This window comes from Scyliorhinus canicula, chromosome 3, assembly GCF_902713615.1.
Source record: "Scyliorhinus canicula chromosome 3, sScyCan1.1, whole genome shotgun sequence".
NCBI classification, from domain to species: Eukaryota; Metazoa; Chordata; class Chondrichthyes; order Carcharhiniformes; family Scyliorhinidae; genus Scyliorhinus; species Scyliorhinus canicula.
Window position 1 is genome coordinate 106,566,523 of NC_052148.1, and position 19,590 is coordinate 106,586,112.

Consider the following 19,590-nt stretch of genomic DNA (forward strand, 5'->3'; position numbering starts at 1 on the left):
CGGTCCCAGTGATGGGACTTTACTGTTGCTGATAAAACGTTGACCAATACTTCTGACTTTCTTCTAACATCCTGACATCACAGAAATTAGAGCATTAGAGCATCACTGATCAAGATTGCACTCCACCTTGAAATAGTGTTTGACGATCATCATCTTGTTTCATTGAATTGGAACATGCAATTCAACGAAGCAGTGATAATCCATGTTTGATTAAAAACCATGTTTGAGTTTAATGTAATCCTTGAATAAATTGGTGTCAAAAGTGCAACAAATCAATTTCATCCAACACCTTGGTGAGGAGATGTTTGCACTTGTCAACGTGTAAGACAGTAACTGCTTTAAAGTGATTTATCCAACTGGAGGGGCAATGCTTGATCAAAAGCAAAATAATCTGACAGAAGAATCCTTCAGATTACTTTTCATGGTCAGGCATTATTGTTCTCACATTTTTGCACTGTGCAAGTGGTGAGATCTCTGCTCTGTGAAGGGTCAGGGGAGGGGGAGATGGGGGGAGTTTCTGAACCTTTTTCTTCTCGGTCCCCACCAATATTAGATTACAAATTCAGGTACCGCCTGGAATAATTAAGCTTTTTTGTATAAAAAGTGTAATAACACCAATGGCGTTCCCCGGATCAGGACTAATCGATTTCCCGTGACCTCCCCGGAATATGAACTTTCCCTTTAAGACAGACAGCCCTTCCCTTTTAAAGGGGCAGGGTTTCCTCTTTGCAAGGAGAGCCCCAGTTGTATATTAACCTCGGCCGAGCTGCAGGTCGGGGAAGGAGACCCTTAGGGAGTATTGTAATTGTATCAAAATAAACCTTGTTCTGTACTTTCTACTTCAGTCTATGCGTTCTGCCTACCGTGGATTCAGCACTGGTGACGAGAATGGGAAGGAGCTGCCATTGACACTGGTTGCTATACACCTGGCCCATCTCGTTGAGACTTCGGCAGGCCCCACTGCTAACAACAGAAATGCCATTCATAGGAAAGCTGGAACCTTTTGATGCAGGTACAGTCAATTGGGGACAATATGTTGAAAGCACGGACTATTTTTTTTTTGAATTATTGATATTACTGGTGATGCACGAAAAACTGTGATATTACTGACGGCTTGCAGAGAACCCACCTATAGTGTGATAAAGAGCTTGACTCACCCGGACGTCCCAGATTCCTGGTCGTTCACTGCCCTGGTAACCCTGATGGGGGAACATTTCGACCTGAAACCACCGCCCATTATACTTCCGTTTACGGTTCCTCTGGGCTGCTCAGGCCCAAGCCCAGTCGGTGAGTAACTCCCTGGTCCACCTCCAGAAACTGGCTGAGACTTGTGAATTCAGAGAGACACTGAATGAGACAGTCAGGGACGTTTGGTTCGTGGACTCCTCAATATCGCCACGCAATGGAAATTACTGGCTGATGCCCACCTGGACCTGCAACGCGCGGTGATGATAGCTATCTCCAGAGAAAGTGCCGAACAAGGGTCCAGGATCTCCAGCGACTGACAGTGCTCAGTGTGGGACGCAATCATAAGCACCTATCACACTCGGCTAGACCTGAGGAGGCTAACACCTGACAACAGGATACATATCAGAGAAACACGGACCATAATAGAGGCCGGGAATGCCACCGGATGTTCTCCCCTGACCAGGAGGAGCGTGGGCCGCAACAAGCTGCAGAAACCAGGGAGAGAGAATGCCCCGCAAGAATCTACCTACCCTCTGACCCATTAGGCGCCACCGCCCCCCCACCCCCCATGGACAGATCTTACTGTGTGGACTATGCGGTCAGCACCCACAGGGGTCACACTGTGTGACTGTGTCAAGAGTAGTGCCCATCCGGATCTCCCTGTGGATTAATGAACACCAAATCTACATCGAATTCGACACTGGGGTAGCAGCAACAGTAGTCAAACACCATACATTCATCTGCATTCAGTCTGAGCTTCTATCGCTGACCCTGTTTGATACCAACTTGAGGCTGGCCACTTATACTGGGGAACCGCTGGCAATAGCAGGGCCCTTCAACGGTTCCGATCGAGTATGGTCAACAGTCTACAAACCTTTCTCTGGTGGGGCTCCACGGGAGCAGTCCGAGATTGTTGGGGTGTGTCTGGCTATGCTACTTTTTTTTTAAATTTAGAGTACCCAATTCATTTTTTCCAATTAAGGAGCAATTTAGCGTGTTCAATCCACCTCATAGGTTCATAGAATTTACAGTGCCGAAGGAGGCCATCTAGCCTATTGAGTCTGCACCGGCTCCTGGAAAGAGCACCCTACCCAAGGTCAACACCGCCACCCTATCCCCATAACCCAGTAACCCCACCCAACACTAAGGGCAATTTTGGACACTATTCTCAATTTATCATGGCCAATCCACCTAACCTATACATCTTTGGACTGTGGGAGGAAACCGGAGCACCCGGAGGAAACCCATGCACACATGGGGAGAATGTGCAAACTCCACAAGGACAGTGACCCAGAGCCAGGATCGAACCTGGGGCCTCGGCGCCGTGAGACTGCAGTGCTACCACTGCGCCACCGTGCTGCCCGTCTGGCTATGCTACTTGCAGTTAGATTGGCAGTGGGTGTGCCGCATGTACCCACATGGCCCAGAGGCACTTCTATCGAGGTTTCCATCAGTATTCCAGGAGGTGAAGTGGGGGTGAGCAGGATTTCTGCTGTGTGGGGAGGGGAGGTATATGTTTGGAGATGGCGGTCTGCATATTGCGTGAAGGTCATAGAGTCATAGAATTTACAGTGCAGAAGGAGGCTATTTGGCCCATCAAGTCTGCACCAGCCCTTGGAAAGAGCATCCCACTTAAGCTCCCACTTAAACCCACACCTTCACCCTATCCCCGTAACCCAGTAATTCCACCTAACCTTTTTGTTTAAGGGCAATTTATCTTGGCCAATCCATCTAACTTGCACATCTTTGGACTGTAGGAGGAAACCGGAGCACCTGGAGGAAACCCACGCAGACACGGGGAGAATGTGCAGACGCTGCACAGAGAGTGACCCAAGCCGGAAGCGAACCTGGGACCCTGGAGCTGTGAGGCAACTGTGTTAACCACTGTGCTACCGTGCTGCCGTGGGTGGGGGATGTGGGAAGGAATGGGACCACGATGAATATCTGCCTGGTGGGGCAGGGTGGCGAACTTCGAAGGAAGCTGTCCTCACAGTGAGCGCGAGTTGCTGCTCAGATTGCAGCTTGGTTTGCAATGTAGATTCTGGAAAACTCACAAATCATACAGAGTTGGGCGAGAATGTGAGTGCTGAGGCTCGCTTTGTTCAGTGTTGGAGTCTTTCTTCAGTGTTGTCATGGCTATTTTTCAGGTAGTTGTTCATTGTCAATCTTGACTTTCTGTTTCTCACTCTTTATTGCTGGGGTTAATGGGAGCATTCTACCTACACTTTGCTTTGTGTAGCGTGGGCGTTGGCAACATTCTGGACTGGAATGTTTCTGTCATATTTCTTTCGGAGATTGTGCAGTTTGTTTGAAGGCAGGTAACATTTTTCTCTTTTAGTTACCAAATGGCTCTCTTCTGCTCTGCCAAGTAGAACTACCTTTCTGTGTGACAGGATGATTATGTTTTGCTGATCAACAATAGCTCAGATGGGCTTGGTTTCTAGGCTTTCGTTACAGTGCTGAGTGTACCCTGCAGTTTAATATATTATAGATGGTCCTTTGTTCATTCCCACCTTTTCCTGTCTGCTCATGAAAAATATGCTCATGAAAAGATGATCGTGTTTTTGGGATCCTTAAGGGGGAGGGGGAGCAGCCCCAAGTCGTGGTCCACATAGGTACCAACGACATAGGTAGGAAGAGAGATGGGGATTTGAGACAGAAATTCAGGGAGCTAGGGTGGAAGCTGAGAGCTAGAACAAACAGAGTTGTTATCTCTGGGTTGTTACCCGTGCCATGTGCTAGTGAAGTGAGAAATAAGGAAAGAGAGGAGTTGAACACGTGGCTACAGGGATGGTGCAGGAGGGAGGGTTTTGGTTTCCTGGATAATTGGGGCTCATTCTGGGGTAGGTGGGACCTCTACAAACAGGATGGTCTTCACCTGAATCAGAGGGGTACCAATATCCTGGGTTGGGGGGGGGGGAGATTTGCTAGTGCTCTTAGGGGGGATTTAAACTAATTCAGCAGGGGGAGGGGAACCTAAATTGTAGTCCCAGTGTACAGGATGTTGAGAGTAGTGAGGTCAGGGATAGGGTTAAAAGTTCGAAAGAGGGCACCGGCAAGCAGGACGCTGGTTTGAAGTGTGTCTACTTCAACGCCAGGAGCATCCGGAATAAGGTGGGTGAGCTTGCAGCATGGGTTGGTACCAGCGGCGTGCAGAGGGGGGGGCCGACGGGGCGCTGGCCCCGGGCAGCGACTGGATGGGGGCAGCACCGCGGTCGGCCCGAGCGCGCCTGCGCACCGCGGTCGGCCCGAGCGCGCCTGCGCACCGCGGTCGGCCCGAGCGCGCCTGCGCACCGCGGTCGCCGCGGTCGGCCCGAGCGCGCCTGCGCACCGCGGTCGGCCCGAGCGCGCCTGCGCACCGCGGTCGGCTCGAGCGCGCCTGCGCACCGCGGTCCGCGGTCGGCCCGAGCGCGCCTGCGCACCGCGGTCGGCCCGAGCGCGCCTGCGCACCGCGGTCGGCCCGAGCGCGCCTGCGCACTGCAGAGGCTGGAGAGGGAGCAGAAAGGGCGCGAATTTTCCAGAATGGACGGCATTGCCACCATGGGTGAGTTTTATTTATTCATTTATTTATTTTATTTATTTGATCTATTTTAAAACTCTTCTCTGCACCCTCTCTGTAGCTGTCAACTTTTAAACTGTCGTGCCCAGAATTTGACATTTGGGCCAGGGGCACCCATTTGGGACAGAACCAGTATTTTATAAAAATTCATTATAAAAATGTGTTGACTGTGAAAATTATATTTGTGGAAATTGGGTGAAGTAGTTTGATGAGACTTGGTGCTAAAGCTTTAGAGAAATGAAGATGGAATTTGATTTGAAGAAGTTCAACGTTTTGAAGGATATTGTGGCTGAAATGAAAGCGATACGTGCTGAATGAGCTGACCGAAATGTGTGAGATATGTCTTTGTATCTGCTATGTGTAATTTATCGGTCATATTATTGCAATTTTCCTGTTAATTCATGTTTAATTTACGTTGATTTTGGTGTGATTGCTAATATAAAAGTGAAGTCTTGTATATTGGTCTTAGTTGGGTTGTTTGTAGTTGTTTCCACAAGGGTCATAACAGTATTTCCATGACGTTCTGCTCATATCCTTCTCCATGGGGGTTGCAGAGGAGGGAGGCGCAACTTTTGAGACATAACATCTCACCCATTGATTTAGATTTAGAACAGTACAGCACAGAGCAGGCCCTTCGGCCCTCGATGTTGTGCCGAGCAATGATCACCCTACTCAAACTCACGTATCCACCCTATACCCGTAACCCAACAACTCCCCCTTAACCTTACTTTTTAGGACACTACGGGCAATTTAGTATGGCCAATCCACCTAACCCGCACATCTTTGGACTGTGGGAGGAAACCGGAGCACCCGGAGGAAACCCACGCACACACGAGGAGGACGTGCAGACTCCGCACAGACAGTGACCCAGCTGGGAACCAAACCTGGGACCCTGGAGCTGTGAAGCATTGATGCTAACCACTATGCTACCGTGTTGCAAAGCAAAATGACTGAAGAAGAGAACAATATCCCTAGAATTCCAGCGCTAAGGGGAAATTGACTAACTTACAGCGCAATTTAACCTCAGGCAGCCGTCCTATACCTTAGAGATGGCAAAGATAAAGAGGTCAGTGAATAGCTCTAGAACGGGTGCAACTACGTTTTTTATAGGTTTTTTGGTGATATTTAATGAAATATTTACGTGGGATGTAGTAAGAGTGAAGCCTGGATGATCAGAGGACTGCTATGGCATTTAATCTCGGAATAGGAGACATTTATTCCTTAACATGCTAATATTCGAATACAGATACCACTAATTTGCAAGTCTATGATATAAATTGCACAAAATTATCAGTGGAGATGAACAAGAAAGAGAGAAATTAAAAAAGGAATGTTCAGACTTTGCAAATTATTATGACAATGATGTGGTTGCAATTCAGTTATATGACGAAATTATTGATTTTGTGATGCTCCTTCGAGCTGGAGGGACTAGAGTTCCCCCTGATCCTAAAGATGCTCTGGAGTCTTTACTGCAGTATGGGAGGGATGTCTTTCCGACGCTGTGTGTTTCATACAGATTACTGCTTACAATTGCATTTTCAGTCGCAAGCTGTGAAAGGTCATTTTCAAAACTGAAATTAATAAAAACATATCTGAGGTCTTCTATGTCACAGGAGCGACTGACCAACCTGGCTTTAATAAGCATTGAAAAAGAATTTCTCACAGCTGATGTAAAAAATGAAGTAGTTCAGGTGTTTTGTGACGGGGGTATCATTTGGGGAAAAGAACTTAATAAATTTGATTGATTAATATTAAAATCGAATAAATCAGGGTAGCATGGTGGTTAGCATAAATGCTTCACAGCTCCAGGGTCCCAGGTTCGATTCCCGGCTGGGTCACTGTCTGTGTGGAGTCTGCACGTCCTCCCCCTGTGTGCGTGGGTTTCCTCCGGGTGCTCCGGTTTCCTCCCACAGTCCAAAGATGTGCGGGTTAGGTGGATTGGCCATGCTAAATTGCCCGTAGTGTCCTAATAAAAGTAAGGTTAAGGGGGGGGGGTTGTTGGGTTACGGGTATAGGGTGGATACGTGGGTTTGAGTAGGGTGATCATGGCTCAGCACAACATTGAGGGCCGAAGGGCCTGTTCTGTGCTGTACTGTTCTATGTTTAAAGCGTTTATTTCATGTTTCATCTGTGTTTATATATTCAAAATGTTTTCCTTTCTCATAATATTTCTCAGTATATTAGGCCTTATACTTGAGTCTTTGGGGGCATATAATCAAGATTTGCCCCGGGCATCACCAGACCTCTGCACGCCGCTGGTTGGTACCTGGGATCTCGATGTTGTGGCGATTTCGGAGACATGGGTAGAGCAGGGACAGGAATGGTTGTTGCAGGTTCCAGGATTTAGATGTTTCTGTAAGAACAGAGAAGATGGTAAAAGAGGGGGGGGTGTGGCATTGTTAATCAAGGAAAGTATTACGGCGGTAGAAAGGACGCTTGAGGACTCGTCTACTGAGGTAGTATGGGCCGAGGTTAGGAACAGTAGAGGAGAGGTCACCCTGTTGGGAGTTGTCTATAGAACTCCAAATAGTTCCAGAGATGTAGAGGAAAGGATTGCAAAGATGATTCTCGACAGGAGCGAGAGTAAAAGGGTAGTTGTTATGGGGGACTTTAACTTTCCAAATATTGACTGGAAATACTATAGTTCGAGTACTATAGATGGGTCAGTTTTTGTGCAGTGTGTGCAGGAGGGTTTTCTGACACAGTATGTAGACAGGCCAACAAGGGGCGAGGCCACATTGAATTTGGTACTAGGTAATGAACCCGGCCAGGTGTTAGATTTAGATGTAGGTGAGCACTTTGGTGATAGTGATCACAACTCGGTTATGTTTACTTTAGCAATGGGCAGGGATAGGTGTATACCGCAAGGCAAGAATTATAGCTGGGGGAAAGGCAATTATGATGCTATTCGGCAAGATTTAGGATGTATAGGATGGGGAAGGAAACTGCAGAGGATGGGTACAATCGAAATGTGGAGCTTTTTCAAGGAACAGCTACTGCGTGTCCTTGATAAGTATGTACCTGTCAGGCAGGGAGGAAGTTGTCGAGCAAGGGAACCGTGGTTTACTAAGGAAGTTGAAGCACTTGTCAAGAGGAAGAAGAAGGCTTATGTTAGGATGAGACATGAAGGCTCAGTTAGGGCACTTGAGAGTTACAAGTTAGCCAGGAAGGACCTAAAGGGAGAGTTAAGAAGAGCGAGGAGAGGACACAAAAAGTAGTTGGCGGATAGGATCAAGGAAAACCCTAAGGCTTTCTATAGGTATATCAGGAACAAAAGAATGACTCGAGTAAGATTAGGGCCAATCAAGGATAGTAGTGGAAAGTTGTGTGTGGAATCAGAGGAGATAGGGGAAGCGTTAAATGGATATTTTTCGTCAGTGTTTACACTGGAGAAAGACAATGTTGCTGAGGAGAACACTCCGGTTCAGTCGACCAGGCTAGATGGAATTGAGGTTCAAAAGGAGGAGGTGTTAGCAATTTTGGAAAATGTCAAAATAGTTAAGTCCCCTGGGCCAGATGGGATTTATCCTAGGATTCTCTGGGAAGCCAGGGAGGAGATTGCTGAGCCTTTGTCCTTGATCTTTATGTCGTCTTTGTCGACAGGAATAGTGCCGGAAGACTGGAGGATAGCAAATGTTGTCCCCTTGTTGAAGAAGGGGAGTAGAGACAACCCTGGTAATTATAGACCTGTGAGCCTTACTTCGGTTGTGGGTAAAATGTTGGAAAAGGTTATAAGAGATAGAGTTTATAATCATCTTGAAAAGAACAAGTTGATTAGCGATCGTCAACACGGTTTTGTGAAGGGTAGGTCATGCCTCACAAACCTTATTGAATTTTTTGAGAAGTTGACCAAACAGGTGGATCAGGGTAAAGCTGTTGATGTGGTGTATATGGATTTCAGTAAGGCGTTTGATAAGGTTCCCCACGGTAGGCTATTGCAGAAAATAAGGAAGTATGGAATTGAAGGTGATTTAGCGGTTTGGATCAGTAATTGGCTAGCTGAAAGAAGACAGAGGGTGGTGGTTGATGGCAAATGTTCATCCTGGAGTTCAGTTACTAGTGGTGTACCGCAAGGATCTGTTTTGGGGCCACTGCTGTTTGTCATTTTTATAAATGACCAGGAAGAGGGTGTAGAAGGATGGGTTAGTAAATTTGCAGATGACACAAAGGTCGGTGGAGTTGTGGATAGTGCTGAAGGATGTTATAGGATACAGAGGGACATAGATAAGCTGCAGAGCTGGGCTGAGAGGTGGCAGATTGAGTTTAATGCGGAAAAGTGTGAGGTGGTTCACTTTGGAAGGGGTAACAGGAATGCAGAGTACTGGGCTAATGACAAGATTCTTGGTAGTGTAGATGAACAGAGAGATCTCGGCATCCAGGTACATAAATCCCTGAAAGTTGCCACCCAGGTTAATAGGGCTGTTAAGAAGGTATATGGTGTGCTAGCCTTTATAAGCAGGGGGATTGAGTTTCGGAACCACAAGGTCATGCTGCAGCTGTACATAACTCTGGTGCGGCCGCACCTGGAGTACTGCGTGCAGTTCTGGTCACCACATTATAGGAATGATGTGGAAGCTTTGGAAAGGGTTCAGAGGAGATTTACTAGGCTGTTGCCTGGTATGGAGGGAAGGTCTTACGAGGAAAGGCTCAGGGAATTGAGGTTGTTTTCGTTAGAGAGGAGAAGGCTGAGAGGTGACTTAATAGAGACATATAAGATAGTCAGAGGGTTAGATAGGGTGGACAGTGAGAGTCTTTTTCCTCGGATGGTGATGACCAACACGAGGGGACATAGCTTTAAATTGAGGGGTGATAGATATAGGACAGATGTCAGAGGCAGTTTCTTTACTCAGAGAGTTGTAGGGGTGTGGAATGCCTGCCTGCAACAGTAGTAGACTCGCCAACTTTAAGGGCATTTAAGTGGTCACTGGATAGACATATGGATGAAAATGGAATATTGTAGGTCAGATAGGCTTCAGATGGTTTCACAGGTTGGCGCAACATCGAGGGCCGAAGGGCCCGTACTGCGCTGTAGTGTTCTATGTTCTATGTTCTATGCCATTAATTGTATACACACTGAGTATTGTGTGCTTACAGGATTTTCAGAGGTGTGGGAATCAGCACAAAATTGGTCACAAGGGTGGCAGCATAAACTGTGACCTGAGAGTTTGAAATGGGAACACATTTGCTCTTTGAGCAAATTTTAGTGCAGACGCCATCACCTAACTAAGGTCAACGCACACCACAAATTAAACCTGGGAACGTTTTGGTGCATTGTGTTGTGGGCCTTAGTCCTTCATCTATGTTTTTTACGAGTAACAAATAGAGCACTGAAATACACTAGGGTGTGTTCTACAATGGACAGATGATCCACTCTGCATGATTATTTCCCTGGGAATGAGGACAGGAATTTATCCCAATTAGTTTCCACAAGAGTAACAAAGGCATTTTCTGCATACAATTTAAAGGATTCTGCTGTTATTGCAAGCATGGGTTCAAGCCCTTGGGTGTAATTTTCCGAGGTAGGTGGAACATATGAACAAGGAGAGGAGGAGGGGTACATCATTCATCCCCTCGAGCCTGCTCCACCATTTAATAAGATCATGGCTGATCTGACAATAACCTCAAATCTGCATCCCTATCTACCTCTGATAACCCCCTTGTTTCCCAAGAATCTAAACACCTCTGCCTTAAATATATTCAAAGAACCTTCTTCTACCATCTTTTCGGGAAGAGAGTTCCAAAAACTCACAACCCTCTGAGTGAAAAATTTCACCTCATTTCCATTTTAAATGGGTGACCCCTTATTTTTAAACAGTGACCCCCTAGTTCGAGATTCCCCCACAAGAGAAAACATCCTGTCCACATCCATCCTGCCAATATCCCTCAGGATTTTATATTTCAATTAAGTCGCCTCTTACTCTTCTTAACTCCAATGGATACAAGCCTAGTCTGACCATCCTTTCCTCATAAGGCAACCCACCTATTCCCAATATTCGGTAAACCATCTCTGAAATACATCCAACGCATTTACATCCTTTCTGAAAGAAGGTGAACAATACTCTACACAGTATTCCAGATGTGGTCTCACACGTGGTCTAGATTTAGGACAGTGCAAGAGGAAAATTGCAGAAAATGCCATTGGATTGAGATCCTGCCCCCACCAGATATTTCAGGCTGCGGTTCAGACTACTGGATGGAACACCAGCAGCTGAGATGGAAAGTCAATTGAAGTACTTAAGAAGGAAAGTAAAAGTGAATTTGTGCATGGATTCCCTCTTTTTCATCACACCAAGCAAGAGTCCCATCTGAGTCTCCAGTTTAGAGAATATGAGAGCACAGTGGGAAGAATATTCTCGATGAAACGCTGCAGAGCTACTCTGAAAGGATCAAGGTACAGCCAGAGGCTGTTGTCCACTTCTATTCTCTGAGAGTGCTATCATTGCTTGGTCAAGTGCTAACTGTTTGGGAAGGTATTCCATTTGTCCAGCACATCATTTAGCTTCACCTCTGTGCTGCTAGCCTTAAGAGTGACACTGAACCATGATATGGAGCTCCCCTGTCCACCTCTGTTGAGAGTCAAGGATAAGAGTCAAGGAGTATGGAGGAGTGTGACGCCAAGTTGAAAATGGACATTGCGCAGAACTTTGTTCTCTGTTTCCCCCTGTCACGCTGCAGACACAGAGACATTGCCACTGTTGCTTCCATTTCTGTTGTAACCCTTGTGTGGAAGGATCACTCTTCTCACCGGGACCCCCCGCCCCGCCGGGTAGGGGGGAATTTCGCCCCATATGTCCTTTCGGTTTGACGGCAGAATCCTATTAGTACCTCTCGCGTTACTACAGCTTTTGGCAGCATAAAATAAGTTGGCTTCACCTGTTGCAAAGAGTTTTGAGACAATTTACCCTTCCAGGTGTAAGGATCCTCTTGTTTAATCCCTGACTGTTCCCCTTTCCTCCTTTTAATTTCTGTTAACCTATTCGCTATTGCCATTTTTTGTTGATGGTTAATGTCTTTAAGACGAAGAAGCTCACCTTTAATTTAGAAACCGGAAACTCGAGCAGAATGTGCTGTTTGATCTGACATCAGTGATGGCCCGGACTGATTGATCTGACTGGTGGCCAATGAGCTATTCCCAATAGTCAAGTTCTTCTCGAGGACGAGGCAGTGATTGGTTCTGCTGTCTCTGGAATGTTCCTTAGGGAGACAGGCAGAAGCTGGAGGGTCATAGCTCTGATTTATCTCTCATCTAATAGATTTTTTTTGTTGAGCTAAAGTAAAGACCTTTCTCTTTCCACAGCCAGATTGCACTGCAAAGAAATCCAATCCAGCCACTGGCTGACGTCTGGGCCAATTGTTTAGAAAACATTTTAAAATCTCGTGTGGGGAATCTCGCTTGGGGCAGCACGGTAGCATGGTGGTTAGCATAAATGCTTCACAGCTCCAGGATCCCAGGTTCAATTCCCGGCTGGGTCACTGTCTGCGGAGTATGCACGTCCTCCCCGTGTGTGCGTGGGTTTCCTCCGGGTGCTCCGGTTTCCTCCCACAGTCCAAAGATGTGCGGGTTAGGTGGATTGGCCATGCTAAATTGCCCTTAGTGTCAAAGTAAGGTTAATGTGGGGGGGGTTACTGGTATAGGGTGGATACGTTAGGCTTCAGTAGGGTGATCGTTGCTCGGCACAACATCGAGGGCCAAAGGGCCTGTTCTGTGCTATACTGTTCTAAACTCTGTTATGTTAGTCATTCTGGTGGAACTGGAAACATGTAAGAATTAAACAGGCCTGAGGCAGATCCCCCGAGTGAAGACCCTGGTTAATAAAAGTTAAAGTGATTTCCCAGAGGGAATCTGACAGTCTGGGAGTTCTGACTGAATGCACCAGAAGATTCTCATTGGCAGTCCACCGGTGGCTTTAATCCCAAAGCATCCAGGGGGCACAGCCTGCTACAAAAACCTCGACATCGGAAGCAAGGACACTCCTGTTTCATTCTAATTCCTATTATTTTACCCCTCCCCGTCTGTGTGTGTGTGTGTCTGTCTTTTGTGTGTTTTTAGAGGGTGGGATGGTAAAAGGGAGGAGTAGTAGATTAGCTGCCCGTTATTCTATTCTTGGTCCGCCAACACCGAAATTGGGAAAGCTGATTGGGCGGAGAATCGGTTTTGACGGCAAAATCATGGTGGGCGCCAGGTTCACGCCAAATCGCAATTCTCCGGTGCCTTGACAGCGGCATCAATGCGTTCCATTCCGCACATACAGTAAACGCCATTTACATATCATTAGCGGGCCTGACTCTGTATTCTCTGGGGCTCTGCCTCCACCGGGGGAATTCCCGATGGTGTGGTTCACTTGTGCTTTTAAAATTCATGAAACAGGTCCCGTGGCTGCTGAGGGAGAGAGAGGGGGTACGGAAAGTGTCCAACATCGCCATGATATGCTGACCGTTGTGCTGCTGGATGGGCGGGGGTTCAGGGCCTGGGGGTAGCAGGGGCTGGCCGGGAGGTGGGCTGTGGGAATGGGCATGGAACACCATTGCCACAACCTGAAAGACAGTAATGCAGCTGTGCACACCCCTGACTACCCCCTGTGAACTTAGTGCCATGGGTTGTATGGGTGTCCCCCTAGGCTACTCCCCTGGGTGCTGTCTGGCCCCAGCTGACACATCAATAGGATAGGCGTTCTCCAGCGCAACCATTGCCATCTTGTTGGCTGGGATGCTGTGTGTGGGGAGTGAAGTGTGCATATTCGGCTGCAGCTTGTCAGCCTCCCGAGTGTGAATCACGGACCCGGCGAATCAGACACCGTTTTTCATTGAATAGGTCGCGTTCCACGTAGTGCCAGTGCTAGCCCCTCAACAGTCGCTGAATCATTCCAGGTACGGCACCAGTTTTACTGTCATGGAATTTCACAAATCCGGCCCTGGCATCAACACTTCGTCTCGGGATGGAAAATTCCACTGTTAGTGTCTCAAACGGAGAATCCTGCCCCAGGTCTTTCATTATGAGTATAAGAATAGGAATGAAGTAACAAATAGAATTTGTTTCCTTGAAAATCATTTTCAGCTGAAGGACATGGCAAATGATGCTTTGTCATTTGTAAATGATGCTTGCTGCAAATAGCCACCAAAGTGTCCTTCAAATGACCCAATTTTGTGCTTGTTGTGATGCCAACCTGAGTGTGATTCCCAACAGGAGTTAAGATGGAAGATTGGAAAAACAGTTTTCCATTTGAGTTTGGTACTCTGTCAGTGTGATTCTGCTCTCTGCCCCTCCCTGGAGAAGGACCTAGAGGGGTGCACCTATTGGGAACTTGCGTACAATTTCTCAACATGATCCGCTCACTCAATGTTGCTCACGGCTGGAAATCTCACTTGCTTCATGCGTTCGAGAAGCTTCTCAAACAGACATGTTGAAAAAGCTGCTATTTGAAATAATTGGCTTTCTTGTTTTCTTAACCTACACATTTCAATTGTGAATGTGAATACAGAAAGAACAAGGTCACGCAGAAATTACAGCTACAAAAGAGGTTAAAGGAATTGGTTTCCGACGAAGATTAAAATGGAAATTATGCTTCCAGGAGTTTAAAAAAATATGCTCATGCATTTTTGAGCTGTGAATGCAATATGCCAGCATGTGGATTTTCAAATGACAAAAAATAATTGTACATTCAGAAAAAAATAGGTTAGAAAGCGAAATAAATTACCTGTATTTTTATTGCACAGTGAAATGGGACTGTAATGCTAATGGTAAATTCTTTATAACCTTTGATGTGTAAAACAACTAGCTTTATCTCCTTTGATGATTTCATTAAATGCAGCAGTCTCCATTATTGAAAAGCATCCCCCCCCCCAAACATCAGAATCAAAAGAGAAGAGCCCTTCCAGATTGCTGGTCATCCGAATATGAAAGATAAGCCGAGCAAAGACATTTCAAGAAGATCAAATGACTGTACCACTCCATCAGAGGAAGGATGGGGCTAAGGGTTCACTGAAGCAGTGTTGGACAGGGTTCAAGCTGTCTTTCAAGAGCTGGAGAAGTAATTTACTGGCTCCTTCTGAACAAGGACACTGAGGCCAGCACATCAAGGTGTGACAGATCAAAGTAGTTTCAGGCTAGGGAACAAAAGGAACTGTTTATCCGCCATTTAATGTGGAAAAAGCCCCTGGAGAAAATATTATCTGACCCCGATCTGAAGGGCATAGAACCGGTTATTTAATCTTTCCGACAGTTACGCTCGTTTCTTTGAAATTGAAGTATTAGAACATTGAACATAGAACAGTACAGCACAGAACAGGCCCTTCGGCCCTCGGTGTTGTGCCGAGCAATGATCACCCTACTCAAACCCACATATCCACCCTATACCCATAACCCAACAACCCCCCCTTAACATTACTTTTTAGGACACTACGGGCAATTTAGCATGGCCAATCCACCTAACCTGCACATCTTTGGACTGTGGGAGGAAACCGGAGCACCCGGAGGAAACCCACGTACACACGGGGAGGACGTGCAGACTCCGCACAGACAGTGACCCAGCTGGGAATCGAGCCTGGGACCCTGGAGCTGTGAAGCATTTATGCTAACCACCATGCTACCGTGCTGCCCGATAAGAAAAGGAAAGGAAGTTATAGTCAACGTGAAAGTTCCTTTTGCACACTTTGAAATTTCAAATGAAGTTATAACAGAAGATATATAGCCGAAAGGAATATTAAAGCTGGCACAAAAATGTGCTCAACGCTATCATCAGTTCACCAGAGTGTGCACTGGCAAAAGGCAATGGCCAGAATTCTCCGCTTCGTGCCACCACAAACACGAACCGCAATTGAGGATTGGGCGTCCGGCTGAAATTGAAGTCCGCGCCCGGCTTTGATTCGGGTGCCACGCTCCGGTCCCTTGCTGGTGGCGATAATTAGGTTTGCACCCCGTGTTGGCGGTGGCAAGAAAACCAGTATTTGCTGCATTTAAATGTGATTAGCATATTTAAGCCCTATGCTCTGGGCCTCCGTGACGTTCTGTCCCTCTCTGGTGGAAGCCATTCAGGTGCGATTTATCACAGGTATTTACAAATAGGGACTGGACGCCATGGCTGCTGAGGGAGAGAGAAAGGAAGCAAAGCTTGAAAACCTGTTAAAAATCATACCACTTGCTAGGGGATGACTGCCAGGGCTGGGAGAGAGTAGCGGGGAGCAACTTACTGACAGCTCTGTGGATTCAGGGTGTACCCCTCGGGATCAGAGTGGCCTGGCTCAGATCGCCATTGCTGTGGTATTTGGTGTAAGCGTACAAGCTACAGGCTCTTGGCGGCTCACACTGCTGACTGCTCACTGTGACCTATAAATGTTCACAAAGCCTCTGGACATTTGGGAGGCCGCCCAGGCCATCCCTCAAAGAGAGCCTCAGATCCCAGCTGGCTCATCAATGGGATGGGCATGGCCAAGCTCAATCAGTGGCTCACCAGGTGCTGCCACTCCTCAGTTCACTCTTCAGAAGCGCAACCCCACTGTAGCGAAAGCAGGGGAATAGTAGAGCTCACCCCAAACAAAGGACACATGCACTGTGGCCTTTGGAACCCTGCCTGGAACACTGTACCTCTCAGGGCAGAGGCCTCACCAGTCACACTATCAGCTATCCCACTCCGCAGGACCACCAGCTGTGACCAAGCCCTGCCTGCCCACCGCGCCCCTGCTCCCATACATCCAGCCACCGGTCAGGTTGACACAACCTGTGTGTCACATCCAGGACTCACATCACACTGCAGCTACACTCCCAGCAGACACACACCATCTCTGCCTCACCCCCATCTGTAGGACCTGCCCACACACAAGCCTCTAAGCAAGGAGGCGATTGGTGGCACACTGTGACCCTCTCCATGGCACAATCAGGTGCCACCCTGCTGGCAGGGTAACACACACCCCACCCAATGAGGACACCCACATAGACCTCACTGGGGTGACAGCACAGCTGCCACAGAGCCTATTGCTGACACGGGTTGTGGCAGCCACTGGTACCCCTGTTGACAGGGATGGGTGATGAGGATAGAGGCATCCCACATCACAGGCCTGGTGCCACTTAGTGAAGTGAAGAGGGGTGCAGTGTGGAAGTCATCGTATCGGGGGGAATGGCTGAGAGGTGGGGGTGGATTTGTAGGGGGGTGCATGTGGATGGTGGAGCTGATGTGCAATTCAGGGTCACCATGTAGTCAGTTGGATCTGGATGGACAAGGAATATTCATCTCGCCACCATGTCTTCTCTTTTTCCCCCTGCAGAGAATGAATTTCGGAGTGCAGCTGGGAATGCTTGCTATCTACCTGGCCGCAGCTGCCGTTGTGGACACATGGAGCTGGAGACACAGGGCCTGCTCAGGAGGACCCTGCACAACAGGAGGTGGCCTTAGGACAGCAGGGGCCAGACAGTGAGGCTCAAATGCCGGCCGTCCAACTGATTTACCTAATAGGAGGCCTGGCCACTGGTAGCTCCACCCTACCCCACCTCTCCCTACCCCCCGCTGCCCCATCCCCTTCCAAGTGCTGCCCCCTTCCCATAGCTGCTCACATCATCCCCTCTCCATCATCCCTTCACTCCATCCTACCACCCCAGCTACTCCTGCCCCCCTCCGATGGTCCTACCAGCATCAATACAATATCAGTGGGTCCTGTCCACAGGATGGAGGATGATGATGACTCGCTCCTCATTGTTTGACAAAATATGACTCCTCCCTTCAGAATCACCTTTAACTGGCACCCATGGTGATCCCTGCATGTGCGCTGACCATTCCATCTCACAGGCCCATATATTCTTTGGGGTGGTGGGGGCACGTATGAAGATGGTGATGGGTCACTCACTGGGTACGCTGTCCTACAAGGTGGCCTTACACTTCTGGCCCCATTCCCTGCCACCTCTGAGGGTGACCCCAGGTGGAACGTTTCTTTGTGCTGAGGGCCCTGCCCCACACCATCCTCCAGCACGCATACCACACACTACTAATCTCCCACATCCCCCACCCAGCACACGCTTTACACCCAGCCCATCCTTCACACCCTTCCGACCGGGGATCGAGGCAGGTCGGAATGTTGGTGAGAAGGTGTTTAATCGTGAACATATACAATTATTATGGTCTGATGCCAACCTCTAACCTCGATGCTGCACTTTTGTCAACTTAACTGGAGTCTAATGTCCTTATACTATATGGCCTGCTGCTCATTCTAGGTGTTGCCCCGGACAGCACGTCAGACGTGGTGATGATCTGGTGATCTGCAGAGTATCTCGCCCTCTGACCTGAGATGTCTTTGTTGGCGTCCTTTGGAGGGCCTGGACCTGGATGGCCTGGCTGACTTTCGTGTGTCACAGGTGACGAGGTGCCACCCTGTTCTGCTTGCTGTCCATCATATGCGCTCGTGTCAGTTGGGGGTATTCAGATGGACTGAGGTATACCAGCATCTCCCCTGTGGGAGGCACTGGCACAAGCCCCATCACTTCCTCCTCCCTCGGGGTGCTCGCTAGTCTTTGGGATACTCCATTGGACGGAAGTGAGGCCGGCGTGAGATCTGGAGGCTCCACCGTCACATTGCACTGCCAGCCCTGGAGGCCAACTCTCGTCTTAACCAGGGTCTCAATGCCCTCAACCATGGAACACAGAGACTGGGCCACGTCCTTCAGTGAGTGAGTCATGTCCCTCACTGCCTCAGTTATGTCCCTCTGTGACTAGCTAATGCTCTCGATGCTCTCAGCGATGACCCTTTGTGACTGGGCCAAGATCTTGAGCACCGCAGCAATGTCCATGTGAGTCTGGTACATCGATGCCAGTGACTGGTCTCCCCTGTACTGAGCCTCAAGCATCAACCGCATAGTGTTTCCCAAGCTTTGGATGTCTTGACGCATGGCTGTGACTTTTTGACCAAAAGTTTCCACCGCGGATGTCACCTGTTCAGTGTTGGCCTGGGTATCATGCATTATTGGTGCAATCTCCTGCACCTGAAAGTGGTTGGTCTCCTCCAGCCCCACCTGCAGGCTCTGAAAAGTTGCTGACACCCCCGTCTGTAGATCCTAGATCTGCATTTGCACCTCCATCAATGATAGGATTATATTTTCCGTAAGTGTGATACCTGTCCGGACTACAGCTGCTTCCTTGGATCGAGGAGCCCTCTGGAGTCCCTTCCTCCACTTGATGTGCTGCACCATGTGTGACGTGTGCACCAGAAGGTGGCCAAGGAGCCTTTTCACTAAAATGCTCCACTGAGGTGATAGTCTCTGCCTTGGTGTAGCAAAAAGCAATCATTAATTTATATTCCAGCATATTATCAAAGCTAAAAGGTTTACACCAACAGTGTTGTGGTGAGTGGAGGGCAGAGAGCGATGGGTTGATTCAGATGCTGGTGACTTGATTGTACTATTGACTGTTTAATGTTTAACATTTATTTGGTTTTCTTTGTCTAAATGCATGGTTGTAGTTTTGCATTTGTGTCAATATTCTGGAGCGAATAGGTGCTTGTATGTGTATGACATGGTGCCTTTTCCTTGTTGGTTGATTGTTAATGTGACATATGGACTATTATCATAGAATCGTAGAAGTTACAGTGCAGGAGGAGGTCATTCGGCCCATCTAGTCTGCAAGTTCCCTTGGAATGAGCACCTTACTTATGCCCATGCCTTCACTCTATCCCCAGTAACCCCACCTAACCTTTTGCGGAGTGACCCAAATACTGCTGTGGCTGCCTGGAGGCTGTGTCCTTGTTCACTGTCACCTCTGTGGCCTGGAGTGAGAGAAGAGAGGATGTAGGATGTAGGATGACCTGCTACCAGTGTTGTAGAAGGTGAAGAGGTGCTTTTTATCTCTTCTGCCGTGTTGCTTATC